This window comes from Bactrocera dorsalis, chromosome 4 (genome assembly GCF_023373825.1).
Source record: "Bactrocera dorsalis isolate Fly_Bdor chromosome 4, ASM2337382v1, whole genome shotgun sequence".
NCBI classification, from domain to species: Eukaryota; Metazoa; Arthropoda; class Insecta; order Diptera; family Tephritidae; genus Bactrocera; species Bactrocera dorsalis.
This window is the reverse complement of record NC_064306.1, coordinates 71,317,425-71,331,216: the sequence shown is the minus strand read 5'-3', so window position 1 is coordinate 71,331,216 and position 13,792 is coordinate 71,317,425. Positions and strand designations below refer to the sequence as shown.

At 33.3% G+C, this 13,792-nt stretch overlaps 1 protein-coding gene across 3 annotated transcripts in view; it reads left to right on the top strand.

Annotated features, from left to right (window-relative positions):
- The first annotated feature begins 2,202 nt into the window (after window positions 1–2,202).
- The window catches only part of LOC105223006 (loricrin), a 75,393-nt gene continuing 63,803 nt past the window's right edge, over window positions 2,203–13,792 (top strand). The window contains exons 1-2 of one of the 3 annotated variants that reach the window (XM_011200590.4): window positions 2,203–2,386; window positions 3,523–3,601. The gene's annotated coding sequence lies outside the window, so the exon portion shown is untranslated. Of the gene's footprint in view, window positions 2,387–3,505; window positions 3,602–13,792 lie in introns of those variants that run through there. The other 2 variants (XM_011200593.4, XM_029549002.2) reach the window with 2 other exon arrangements.

Sequence of the window (13,792 nt, the reverse complement as noted above, 5' to 3'; positions counted from 1 at the left end):
CCGAGGGAATCATAATCTCACTATCATGGCATATCCGGGTGACATTTCATTCAGCTTACGGCGTTGTCTTTTCCAGTGTCGGTCATTTATTAGTTTGAATGTCGCCTGTTGGTCTGCCGTTTGACCCGCTCGAGCACACCCATTCATGCAGCCATGCCCAATTTGTTGTAGCGATATAAATATATGTATGCATGTGTGTTTCTGTGTGGCCTCAAGGGTCTACGCATCGCAATAGACGTAGATTTACTTGTGTTAATTCTCTTATGTCCTATCTGAGATTTGTCTTTGGTCAAGCACTTTGCCCATGACTTTCTTGTTGTTTGTGTAGGACGAAAGTGTCAATGTTTATGTTGTTTTTATGATTATTTGTGTTTGGCATTAAAATAAAGAAGGTATTTAAGTAACAAATAAATTAGGCGAAGCAAGTCAGCGGACAGTGGGGGTGTTGCGCTCGGGCACTAGTGGCTACTCAAGTAGATACTGAAAGCTGCAAAAGGCGAAATTAAAATTTGTTTAGTATATTCAGTGTAAGTGACAATAATCTAGAAAAGAGTTCACTTCTTAACTAACGACAAACTGTGTTTACTGACAAGATGCTTCAAACGCTGACTCTTTAAATGCTAATTTTTAAGTTTAAGGATTCATTAGAATTTCCTGTTGACTTAGGTGCTCAGTGTAATATAAAGAAGATGCGAGGAAGTGCTAAATATAGGATATTTTGTAAACAAAAACTTATTTAATACAGAAAAGTTGCCTCTCTTCAATAAATTGGGTATTAATTTTATTAATATTAAACTTATAAGAGAACATACGATATAAAGGTATAAGTCGTCATCGTTATCACGTTTCTCCACTTTCTTTCTTTGACTTTAAGAAGGGACTGCAGCCTGAATGTATACACTTCAAACTAAAGTAAATCTTCCAGTAAATTTCCTTTAGTGTTCACAGTGTTTTTATCCACACTTTAAGGCATCGCATAAATAGCTCTCTGAAGAAGGCTCTTCGATTTCATTCTTTTTCTGTGTTCTGTTCATTTTTGGCAATTGGCTACCTTTCAAGGCACAAGAAATTGACATTTACCGCAGCAATATTTTAAAATGAGGCGTAACAAATGAAAGGAAGCATATAACATTTGTGTCGCAATGCTGTGTTCATAAATAAAATGTCTATACGGTATTGTATCCTAAGTATGAGCTTTGCCAAGAAATTATTCAAAATAATTTAATGCCATATATATGTACATATGTATGTACGTATATTTGTATATAATATTATATAATAATTTCAAAGCAATTTTATGTGGAAATAATCACTGCTTTATAGCTATCATATTCCAATGGTCTGGTGTAAAGATTTTATAAATAGGTACATATTTGACTTAATATAATTTCAAAATGTAAGCAATTCTGTGGCGAGTTACAAAATTACTCATTAGAGATGACAAACTGCAGTGAAAACTGATTTTTAATTCACACAACAGGCAACATTTTCTTTAACACATTTGAAATGCTTGCATTCGTTGTCAAAACTAACAGCGCACTGTTAACCACAACATTACTACATGAAAATGTTGTTATATGTAGTACAAACTGCTAAACTCTATGCTTGTGTAATTGCAAGTGCAAGTGGCATTGAAAATCACGCGGCTAACATAAATAACAGTCTTATTCGAAGCATTGGATTATTTGCCGCTCATTTGCTCTCCACAACTTTTACTATGTACACAATGTTAATATGTTCATAACATTCTGTGCTTTTACACTGCTGCAAATGTTGTCATTAACATGAACTGGAACCGCTACCGTGGGTATAAAACGAAAACTGTTACATGTACAGAGCACTGTTATTGTTACTAGAGAATGTTAATAGAAGCGTGGAAAACGTCCATTGAGCACAGCGAGTACACAGGTAGGTGCCCAGTGTATAGTATATAGTAAAATGATAAAAAAAACTGTCACATGTACAGAACATGTGCAGTTGCTTGCAGAATGTTAATAGAGGACTGAAGCGTGGAAAACGTTTATTGAGTTCAGCAAGTACACAGGTAGGTGCCCAGTGCATAGTAAGTATATAGTAAAATGATAAATAAAGTGAATCGAAATCTGGTAGCACTGCAGCTCTCAGAGCAACAGAGCAAACGGTGTACCGGGAGCATCAACTATTCGACGCCAAAGTGAGCGCGCGCTCGCCACAAGCCATTGCCAGTAGCAGAGTCAGTCGGTGGCTGTGACAGCTCGCAGTTGTTTGCTATTTGCTGTGTGAAGTGGCATTTTTGGAGCGCTCGTCGCCGTGAAACGTACGTGGCGCGGATAACCAAAGCGAACAGTGCATTCGTGTTGGGCTCTTGGCTGAGCCAATTTGTGAAATCAGCGTCAATCACAAAGACGTAAGCGTATTTATTTATTCAAAAAATTAGCATATACAAAAGTCTGTTGTGTGCGTATGTTTAGTGAGTGTAAAATGAAAATAATTTTCGGTGAAGAAAAAAGTTTATGGATTATCTGAAAATTGTATGCGAGACAACGTAGCGAAACAATGAAAACGTCCAAAATGACTACGAAAATACAATAAACCAACAAATTAAGTGTGTGAATGTAATCAAAAGCGGAGATGTGTGACCGCTCGTGTGTTCAGCGGCTATGTAAAAAATCGCTACATAGTATACGTATGTGTGTGTGTGTGATCAGTGAAATCAACATTTGAAACCGTGATCGTATAAGCCGCATTGTTGCGGCTGTAGCACTTGAATCGTTGAGCCGCATCGAGAATCAGCTTTTTCGCGTTTTTCTTTACAGAAAGTTCGAAAACAGTCATTACGCTTGTGCTTCCTTTGTTTTTGTTGTTGTTTTCTTTATAAGCGGCGCGTAATTGTTTCGTGTACTTAAACGTGCAAACTATTATTGTTATTGCTGCGTCACTTTTGCTGCAGTTACTGGTTGTTGCTGCTATTGCGACTCGTAAGCCCCGTTATACTGCCTGCACCTTTATTGGCGTCAATTACGAAGCGCGTCGCTGCTATCGTTTGCAATTGGCTTTAAGTGGGTGGCGTTCATTACGCGGAAGACGTAATTAAATGCAATTATTCATAAGTTCTTACGTGAGAGCACTAATTGCGGGATTTAGTTGCAGTGAAGATTTAAAAGATGCAAGTTTTGGTTAATTTGAAAAATTAAAATAACTTTACAATGACAATTTTGATATTTTTTATATCTTTTTTTAATAAAAAAAATATTTCTACTAAAAAATCGTTTGCCCTGTTTATTCTATAAAGCATTTAATCTAAGTCTAAAAAATCTAAAAAAAAAATATTTTTATTTTATTTTTCTGCGAAACAAATATCGTTTTATAACAATTTTTATGCAAATACTATTTATTTTGCTGATTTTTTAGCAGCTGACCAGTGACTCAGTGCGAAGCGCCGCCAATAACATTGAGTTTTGCATTTTTAATTACTCAAGTTCATTGTTATGAACGCATTTAAGTGTCGCAACGTAATAATTTTTAATATTTTCTTAACAACAGAAATTGCAATTTGTGTAAATACTGCTGCTAAAAGCAGACATATATAGACTGGCTGAAGATATAGCGACATAATTGAAGGGTGAGTACTTTTTGTTACTTATTTTATAACTTCGTAAACAAGGCTACGCTTTAAACATTGGCGCCCCCACAGTATAAGACACTGTAAAAGGTAGCATTAGTGAGGCCACTGATTCTGTTCAAGCGCAGTCATTCTAAAGTATTACTACTCCGCTTGGACTTCTTAATGGAACTCCAGCCGATATCGCGAAGAACCAAAACTGGTTTATACTTGACTCATTAGCTTACCAGACCCAACCTTTATAAATCGAAATTTAGTTTTTTTATTGCTTACAATTTGTGGCATAAATTTTTCGGTTTCCCCTGACAGATTAAACCAATATATAACCATTTCATAACCAAAACTTAAATTTTTTTCAATATTAGTGGTTTCTATTGTATAGTTTTTCCTTCGTCTGTAAACTTATGGTAAGTGATGTCACGTTGCATTTTACGTGTCGGTGTATTAGCTTTGTGAGCATGATTCAGTTTTCTCATTTAGGCGTTAATTAGTAGTGAAAAATACTCTTACTTACTAGCACTTACAAATAGTTCTTAAACGCGAATTACTTATCTTCAATCTAATGTGTCCAGCTTACTTAAAGAAAGTCTACATTTTTCTCTTTTTTTTGTTTGTTATCAAAACTGTAGTTCTCACTGCAGTCTTTTTCTTTATACTACTCGCCTTGAATTTGCAAATATTCTACTTTTTAAGGTTAATATGCTGGCAAGTTCAATTTCAAGTACAGTATCCGTATTCTTTCCAGAAATTTAAAATAATGTTCCTTCGAGTGCTACACAGACCTTTGAGCATAATCTTCAGAAAATGTAAAACTAATAAAAATAAAGTAGACATCTGAATTTTTTCACTCGTGTTTAAAGTTTTAATCCACTTTCTGCGATATTTTTGCTTTACTTCTTAACATTAATCATTCAATTACTGACATGCCATCTGTGTCAAGAATCTGTTCATAAATTAATTTCTGTTGCTAATTATTTTTAAATGTCGATACTTAGTGTGATAAATTGTGACAAAAAAGTACCCCGAAATTATAAATAAAACGCATAATATGTAATTATTCATCAATGTTTATTTTTTCGCCTTCAAAATAGTCCCACCAGATGTAATACACTTATGCCAACAATCCAGTCTTCGAAATACTTTTCATAAGAACTTTTTGGAAAGGCATTGCATGGATTGGAATCCTTCAGCGAATCTTATTTTATCTCTTCAATCGACTAAAAGCGGGTTCCATTCCGATGATTGTTGACTTGTTTCCATCTCAAACTTATAAATTTATGTCTCATCAATGCATATCCAAAGAGACCTGTTCACGGAACTCTTTTTGAAAAAAATTCAGCTTTATCGGGACGAGTCGAGCAAGAACGCGTTTTATAGCCATATATTTTTTTTTAAATATATTCATCAGTTGAAGAAGTCGTCCAGAAGGAGGCATGACTTCAACGATTTCTTAAAAAGAAAATCTCTTTTTTACTTGTTTGTTTTCAACTACGGTAAAGGCTTCAGTGTTGGTCTATTTCTAACCGGAAAACCGTTTTGCTTAATAAATTCATTTTTAATTCTTTATTTTTCAGAAATAAATGTTTAAATACAAAATATATTAAAAAAAAATTTTAAACTTCCACAGTACCGACCCTCCCACTGGTGGATTTTTCAAAACATTAAATATATGCTATAGTGGCAGAGAGACAGACAGCTCATCACGCTAATCATTTGTACATTGCTTTAGGTACTTTCACAGAAGTTTCGATCTATAACAATTTCGTGACAAACTTAACCTGTTCAGGGCACAAAAACAAATAATTAAACAGTTATTGTTTATTTGATATTAACCGAAATGGAATAGTCAACTTAAATTTTGTTCCGAAATATTTTAAGCGATAATTCAAACGAGCGAAATCTTAATCTATAATTGTGTATGAGGTGTTTACGTCAATAAAAAAAAAGAAGAAATCTTATTTCACACAAAATAAATTTATTCTGCGCATTACACTAACCAATCCCAATTTAAAACGTTATACAATAAAATAAACAATTTGATTTTTAATTTATTTTAAACGATTTATTCGGAACACAGAGCAATTATTTGTTGGGCTTGAAAGGCAATTATAAATCAATCTAAATCAATGTATTACGTAATTACCAGCATTAGAAGCAGCAATAAATTTTGTTAGAACTACTCTTTCAGAAAAAATTGCAATAATTATTTATTGTGAAGTGTTTTGCAATTCAAAAAGATTTTCATAAATATTCTGCTCAAATTTGTTTAATTATAGGTTTAGTAAAGCTTTATAACTTCCTAAGCTCCTTAAATGCGAAGACGCTTAGAAAACCCATCTTCCAATTATAAGAATCAAATGATACGAGTCTTTATAATTATAGAAACCAACTAATCATTTTATGCATATATATGTATATTTGCTTTAACACATACATATGTATAAACAAGCGCCAGCATTGTGCACGATTAAAAGCTCATTATTATTCCAAAACAAATTCAAAACAAAGTAATTATCGCCAGAACTGCGACGCGCGGAGCTACTTAAAATGTAATTGTGACTTGTATAATAATGCTTAAATATATTATACATGCATATATACTCGTATACATATATTTATATAACTAAAATATAACTGAAAGTATCATGGTTAATTGTTTGTTTGAATTGAGCTGTCAAAAATTAGTTAAACCTTCAACAACACAGGCAACTGATTCACTTACAGACATACAAGCTTTTATTATATTACACATACGATTAGCTGTATTTAAGTATACCGTTCTTTATGCTTTTAACGGAAGTTTAAATTAAGAATTTGTAAGCGAGCTAATGCAAGTGCTTATTAATACAGGGAAATGCATTTAGCTGACAACTAATTCAGGTTTCGATAATGAGAAAATGCCAGCTGAAGGCGCTTGTGCGCACAAAATTGAAGTTATATAGTTAAAGCACCAAGACTTATTCTGTTAGCTTAGTTTGTGGCTAATATAGGGAGAAAAGTAGATGACAGGTTGACGTTGAGTTAAGTGGCACCCATTACTCCATAAGAACTTACTTTGGTTATAGCTAATGGTAATACTTTGAAGAAATTATTTTAATTTTGAATAAAATTGTCCTTTTTATAAAGTTCGTTGACATTTAAAATGTTAATCTAAATTAAAATAGAAGAGCAGTCTTCTGGCAATTATGGCAATTAATGGTGATGGATCTTGTGTAGAAACTAAAATGGTATCCAACAAGCACAAATGTTTTTGAAATTTATCATCATTTCGTTTTTATCAATGGTACTCTGGTTAAACCATTTTTATATATTTATACTGCGGAAATTATTAAATTATTAAAAATATTATTAGTCGTTCATTAAGTAATTTGTTTTTACTACAATTTAAGCACGATGTTTAATTGTCTAAAATATTTTATGAAATTATACATATATTCTCGATTTTGATACAGTAACTTTTGCTATCTTTCCACGCTGTTTTAATATTTGATCCTTGCAGACAAAAATCAGCTCCAAGTGGTTTTTGATATACTGATTTGTGGTGAAGGTTCTTCTACCCAAAAAAATTTTGCAGAGATCGGAACAATCAATAGCCCGAAGGTGCCAAGTCTGGAGAATATGATAGGTGTAATAGCACATGTCATTCAACCTACAGAAGAGCTCCTATTATTCTGGTTGAACAGTATACTATGTCTATTGATCAATTTAGGCCTCTTCTGTTTTAGCGCATCGCTCAATTTGTCCAGCTGATCACAATACACTTCAAAATTAATCGTGGTTTTCTCAGAGAAACACTCAATATTAACGATCGCTCTGAAATCATAACAAACAGACAACATAAACTTGTTATGTGACTATAAGTATTCGAGGTAGTTTGAGCTGGTTCAGACTTTTAAGATCGCTTTACCTCTCGATAGTAAAATAGTAAAAGATGCAAAAATGCCGTTTCCGATTTTCCATCTTCGATAGGACACCAAAAAAACTAATACAAAGAAATTTAAAAAAAGCTTTTACAAACAAGCTTTACGATATAAGCAGTTCAAATATTCAACAGTAACGCGATTAAGCGTGAAGTTGTGTGAAAAAATTCAAAAAAATCAGCTGTTGCCAACAAAGAAAGTTACATAATGCACGACCCAATATTTTAAAAATATTCCAAATGTACAAATATAATCACGTTTTATTCAAAAATATCAAAACAATTGTGAAGAATATCATAGTCTGTATGGATATGTAAGTACATGAAAATACATTCTTGTGTGTCTTCTAAAACCTCAAATTAGACTCAATATAACATTTCGAATGGTCAACCATGCGTAGATTTCATTATCTCATTTATAGAAATGCTCTTTAACACCTCAATTTGGGCTGCTTTAATGGCAGGAAATCATCATAAAAAATTCTTTCGTGTTGGTCAGTTTAGAAAATAGAAAGTAGTCACTGGTTAAGGGGTTACATGGATTTTCTCGGGTGAAAAACAAACTTTTTTCAACAATTTTTTTCTCATATAAAAAATGAAATATTTCATTCGAATTTTTACACATATGTACATACACTTTTAACAAACAAATTCTGAAATTTTTGGAAAAAAATATTTTAAAATCGGCTACTTTGCCGCGATAAGCCCTTTGAAAAAAGATGCGACGCGTGGGCAGGATAACTTCTTACTGGATCATTTAAAATGGAAAAAATACGTGTTTTAGTTAAAACTTTAACTTAGAACTTGGACGAAGAAAAAAAATTTGAAATCTGGGTTTTTGGCAGAAATTTTTACAAAAAAAAATGAAAATTTTTTTTTTTCAAATAGTTGTTATCGAAAAAAAATCCTTCGTCCAAGTCTTTTAGAATTGTATTTCACCGACCTGTGTAAAATTGCATGAATTTCGGTTAAGTAGTTCTCGATAAATCCTGCCAACCGACTTCAAAAACACAGTTTCGAGAAAAGCCCGTTTAAACACGGCGCACTTAGACTAGCTAGCCTCGAGCATACAAGTTCTTAAGGCTATATCTTCGAAACTATTACTCTGATCGACTTGTAAATTTAGGATAATACTAAAGAGGTCTTGCAAAATTTAACAAGACAATAAAAAATCCGATTTTTTAAAACCCGTAAACCGATGAAACGTATGCCTTATAATTTAAATATAAGGTACGGTTATTTTTGGAACACATCTTGCAATTAATCATAAGTTTTGTCTTTTTAATTTAAAATTTTATGTTAAAATATTATGAATTCGTCACACCGTACTATCATCAATTAATACTTACATCTAAATAAATATTCTATAAAGCTGAGTGAGTGTGGGCATACTTCGTGGCTAAAATTTATTCAGTATACCTAAATCCTTAATATTTTATTTTATTTTCATTTTCCAATATATTCTTGTATATTTTTAAATTCGAAATGCAGAAAAAATCTCCGCTCTCGAAAAGAGCACTTCACAATAAAATGGTATTGTCGCACACGTCTGAATTTATAAACGATGTCAACTTGTGTTTTCGAAGGACTAGAATGCTGAGTGCAACGCAGCATGACAACAACAACATTACACTGCGAATACGATGAATAAGACTAGAAAATGAGATAAAACAGACGAACGGCAGCGAAAGACAAACGGCGGGCACAGTCAGCAGCAGAGTTATATAAACGCACTTATACTACCACATACATATGTATATAGGGATATGTGAGACAAAACTATGTATAATAGCAACAAAACGGCAACATAAACAAAGCAGAATGTATTTTGGTCTGCGGTAAGTAATGCAAGCCAAGAAAAGTGCAACAAAAGCGCACGCTGGCAGCCCCGGCCGAGCGGCCAAAGTGCGAGGCAGCTTGCGGAAGTGACATAGAAAGACAATAAAGGTTGAAGGACACACTGTCGGCAGCACACACGTGAATGTGCGAGTGCAAGGCAGTTGCTGCGGTTGACTTGCGCTGTATTACATTAAAGTGGAGAGCAGAAAAGCACAATAACACAAGCACACACACATACATATATGCGCATATTTGTTAGTATAAACACTACAACATATAACTGTGTATGTATGTGTGTATGCAGTGTTGTCTGTTGCTGCTTGTTGTGACCGCAAGGACACAAATAATGGCTGAAGGATGTGTGGTTGCATGAGTTGTGCGCCGCAACGAGCTGCGCCGGGCAACGGTGGGGGAAGAACTAACATCGGCAGGTTATGCTGGCATGCTGTGGCAAATACTGTGGATGCAACTCGATAATTTTTTGCTCTAACCAAATCGGAATTGATGTACGCAAAAGGATGCTTGACAGTCTTTAGGTTTTTAATGCAGTGAGCTTTTAGGCGCAATTGTGGAAATGGAGGGCAAGTGCATGCCACGTGGCAGCATTGACGGAAGTATGGAAAAAGTTACGAAAGCAAACTTAAACACAAAATTATTTCGGAGACAAATGTATGAATTTAATAGCGAATGGGCCGTTTGGGCACATTTTAAGCCCATTTCGCCAACCCGCTGTCATTGGCGCTTCATACTGCTCCGAATTGAGGCCATAAAAAGGGGAATATGCATAAAAAAGGCATGTTCGCACAGCCATAAAAACGCTTATCAACTCCAATATTTTCTAATGGCTAAGCACGTGCCGCACAGCGGGTTCGGCAACAACACATCCCTTTGGCTACATTCCACGCACAATGAGCACCAGTGTGTTCGGGGAACGCACAATGCCGAGACATCTCGGATGCGCACGAATATACATTTGGCAAATAAATGCCTCAAATGTCCAGCTCAGCGGGTATTTGTGTGAATGAAAGAACTGAGCAAAAAGAATACAAAATATTTGCTTTCCTTTTGATAAGCCTGAGCTATCACAATCTCAGCACTTGCTGACTCACATCGTTTTTGCTGCAAGTGTACACTTGCTGTTGTCATTGTTGTTGTTGTGGTTGCCAAATATTGCTGCTGCTTTATTTGGTGTTGTGGCTTCGGCTGGCTGAGTGCACACTGGCCGGCAGTCAATGTTGACTGTTCGAAATGCCCCGTAAATGCCAGAGCCCGCATTGTGAATCGATGAATGCGACGATGACTCGGCTGCGTGCACTCACCGCCACACACTTACACTTGTGTGTGTGTGTGTGTGTTTGTATTTGCGTGCATGTTTGCTTATGAGTAAGCAGGCTATCTATAATCAGAGTCTCGAATATGCATACATTTAATCACTCATGTATGTGTGTGTTTGTGGCTGCGTAGGTAATTTCTTCAGTTGCTTTGCTGCACTTAGTCCGGATAAAAGCGGCCAAATGCCGGCAGAAGAAATACAAAACGCCCAAAAATTGTTTAGAAATCAGTCATTTGGAAAGATTTGCATGGCATCGCATCTGTATGTGTGGGAATAAGTTGCGTTTATACCAAAAAATTCTATTTACTTCAGAAAACATTTTTTTTTTAATACAAATTTCGAGAATGAAACGCAAAATTCTTCATTATTTTTTAATGCATAACTTTTCTATAGAATAGTGAAGCGATATATTTCGTTTTAACATTGTAACTTCATTAGTGGTAGTAAATGAAACTATTGACTTTTCAAAAAAAAATAAGTATATTCTTCCAACGATAATCAGCTTAAAGCTAAAGTCTGTATTTGCCATGACAATGAATTTGTACATTTATTGTCTTTCATCGTACAAAAAGAATAGTTAAACTTGAGTTTTCGACGGGTTATGTCTTTAAAAATAACATATTCAAATTTTAAATCGTTATTTCATAGAGTTTCTACGAGTAAGTTACAGTCTTCAATAATCTACTAGCTCAGTTCAATCAGTTTAATCGGTTTGTTTTTAAACGATTTTATCTAAAAAATTTTTAAATTGTATTTGGCCATAAGGCACCGCAATATACTGTAAAATTCAACTTTATTTTAAAACGCTGCCGCTTTTGTATATGGTACGTATGCAAACGTAGGTACAAAACCTTATAGATGATAACTTTTTTCATCTACGAAAAAAACCGAAATCATGGCAGCAATGTAGGACATTATTTTTTTTAATTTATTATATTCCTAAAATATGTATAAACATGCCCTTAAAATTATTTATGGAATATTCTGGCATATTTTATTTTAGATTTGGGGACAAAAAACGACTGAGAACGATCGTGCTCCCATTATGTGAGTCTGATTCCATTTGACCATATTTAAGAGGTTATACGAGTGTCCTCGGGTAAAAAACAGAATTTTTCAAAATTTTAATTTTTCTTAGAAGTAAAATTATTTAGAAACAAGACAGATTGACCAGCCATGAAAAAGATACCGTCAAATAATTTTACAATGTGGAAGAATGTTTAGGTGTGAACTCTAATTAAAAGGACCTAATCCAACCATCAGAGGCAGAAATAACATGTTTAGTACTTATAACGGGTAGATAACTTCAGTGATTTTTCCAGAAGAATATTTGAGTACTTAAAAAAAATTGGCGTATTAATAATAATAAAACTTTTTTATGAAAAAAACGCTTCTTATACCAAAACATGTGTAAATGAGTGCTCTCTGACCTCTTAGTGAGGCGATTAGTGGTTTGCTAAATTAATTTCAAACCAAAAATGCTTCTAGGACGTCAAAAAGGAGCTGTTACGGAAGAAAAAATAGATACATCTCCACAAAATAATTTTTTCAAGATAGGATTTGCAAGCAATTTCTGATTGCATTTTAATATAGAAAATTATTTTTGTGGTTTTTCGTAGAAAAATCTAATGTCTAAACTTATAAGGCCTTTTCTTTTTTTAATAAACGTCAGATAATTAGCTTCTAGTCACTTCTAATTAATAACACATTTAAGAAAATTTCAATTTAGTATTCATTTCACAGCTCAATAATTAAGAACCGGTTCCAAACAGACGGCAAATGTTAATAAATTCTTCATTTCGTTCTGTAATAACACATCTTCATTAATCAGTGGAGTTAGAAGAGCTTTTGAAAAGACTTTGTAAAGGCTCCTCTATAACCTAATATGTCTTAAAGTTCTATTAGTATATAAACTAATCAATTCTCAATACATTATTTTTCATAAAACAGTGGCTTTGTCATTTATTTATCATAATTAGTATATTGCTTGGATATGTAGAATATGGCACACTAAATACAAAAGAGTCTTCTTCTTCTTATTTATTGGCGTAGACAACACAAAAGAGTCGCAACTCAAATATTTTCAAAGTCAACCCTTTTTCAATACTTGACAGGAAAATCACCGTTAGGTCTACTTTTCAGTTAATTGCCTCCTCAGCCTCCTGAAGATTTGCCATTTTTAGAATTGTGACTCTTTTGTAATTAGTGTGTGATATAACATATGCAAAGAATGTGATAATAATCAAAAATACTAGACACTATACGTTAAAATGACAATGTCGATACATTTTAATGATTTTTTGGAAGCAATAAAATATATGAGAAAAAAAAATACGTATCTACATATGTATAATATAGAAAATAATATATACAATACATAAGCATTTTTTGATTCAAGAGACTACTTAAGAAATTATAAGAAATACAGAAGAATACAATCACTTAATGCAAAGCCAAATATTCACATAAGTATGAATGTTCCTATATACATACATATCTTACTTAATGACCAGCAGTGTGTATAAATATACATATATGTATATATATCTGTATCTATATAGATGCTCAAAAACATAAGAAGAAATTTATTTGATCACGTCACAGTCTCAAAACAGTCTGTCTTTACGATAAAAAGCAAACACGAACCACCCAAAATATAAGCAAAATTTGTGTTCAGAGACGGCATACATACATATATGTATAGAAGAATTGTTTATTTCTTTTTAGATAAAAGCACACTCACTCTAAATTAATTTTTTCACAAATTGTTCAAAGCTTTTTCAGTTTATTTAGTAAAAAGAAATTATAGTAACTAATTAAAAAGTGAAAAAATACCGAAAAAAAATAAATATATATATATTTGTTTATATATGCACTACTTGGTGAAATAAGTTCGCTTAGGAATGTTATACAAAGTATTTTTTCAACAACGTACACTTTTTTATATATAATAGCAGCAAACATTATTATTAGTTAAATAAAAACAAAAGCACGCTAGCACGCAAGCGAATTTTTCTTTGAGCAACCCACTGTTCTCAAATATTCTACAAACTACGCACACAAGCTCACAAAAAATTCATAAATTGATTTCATTAAAAAT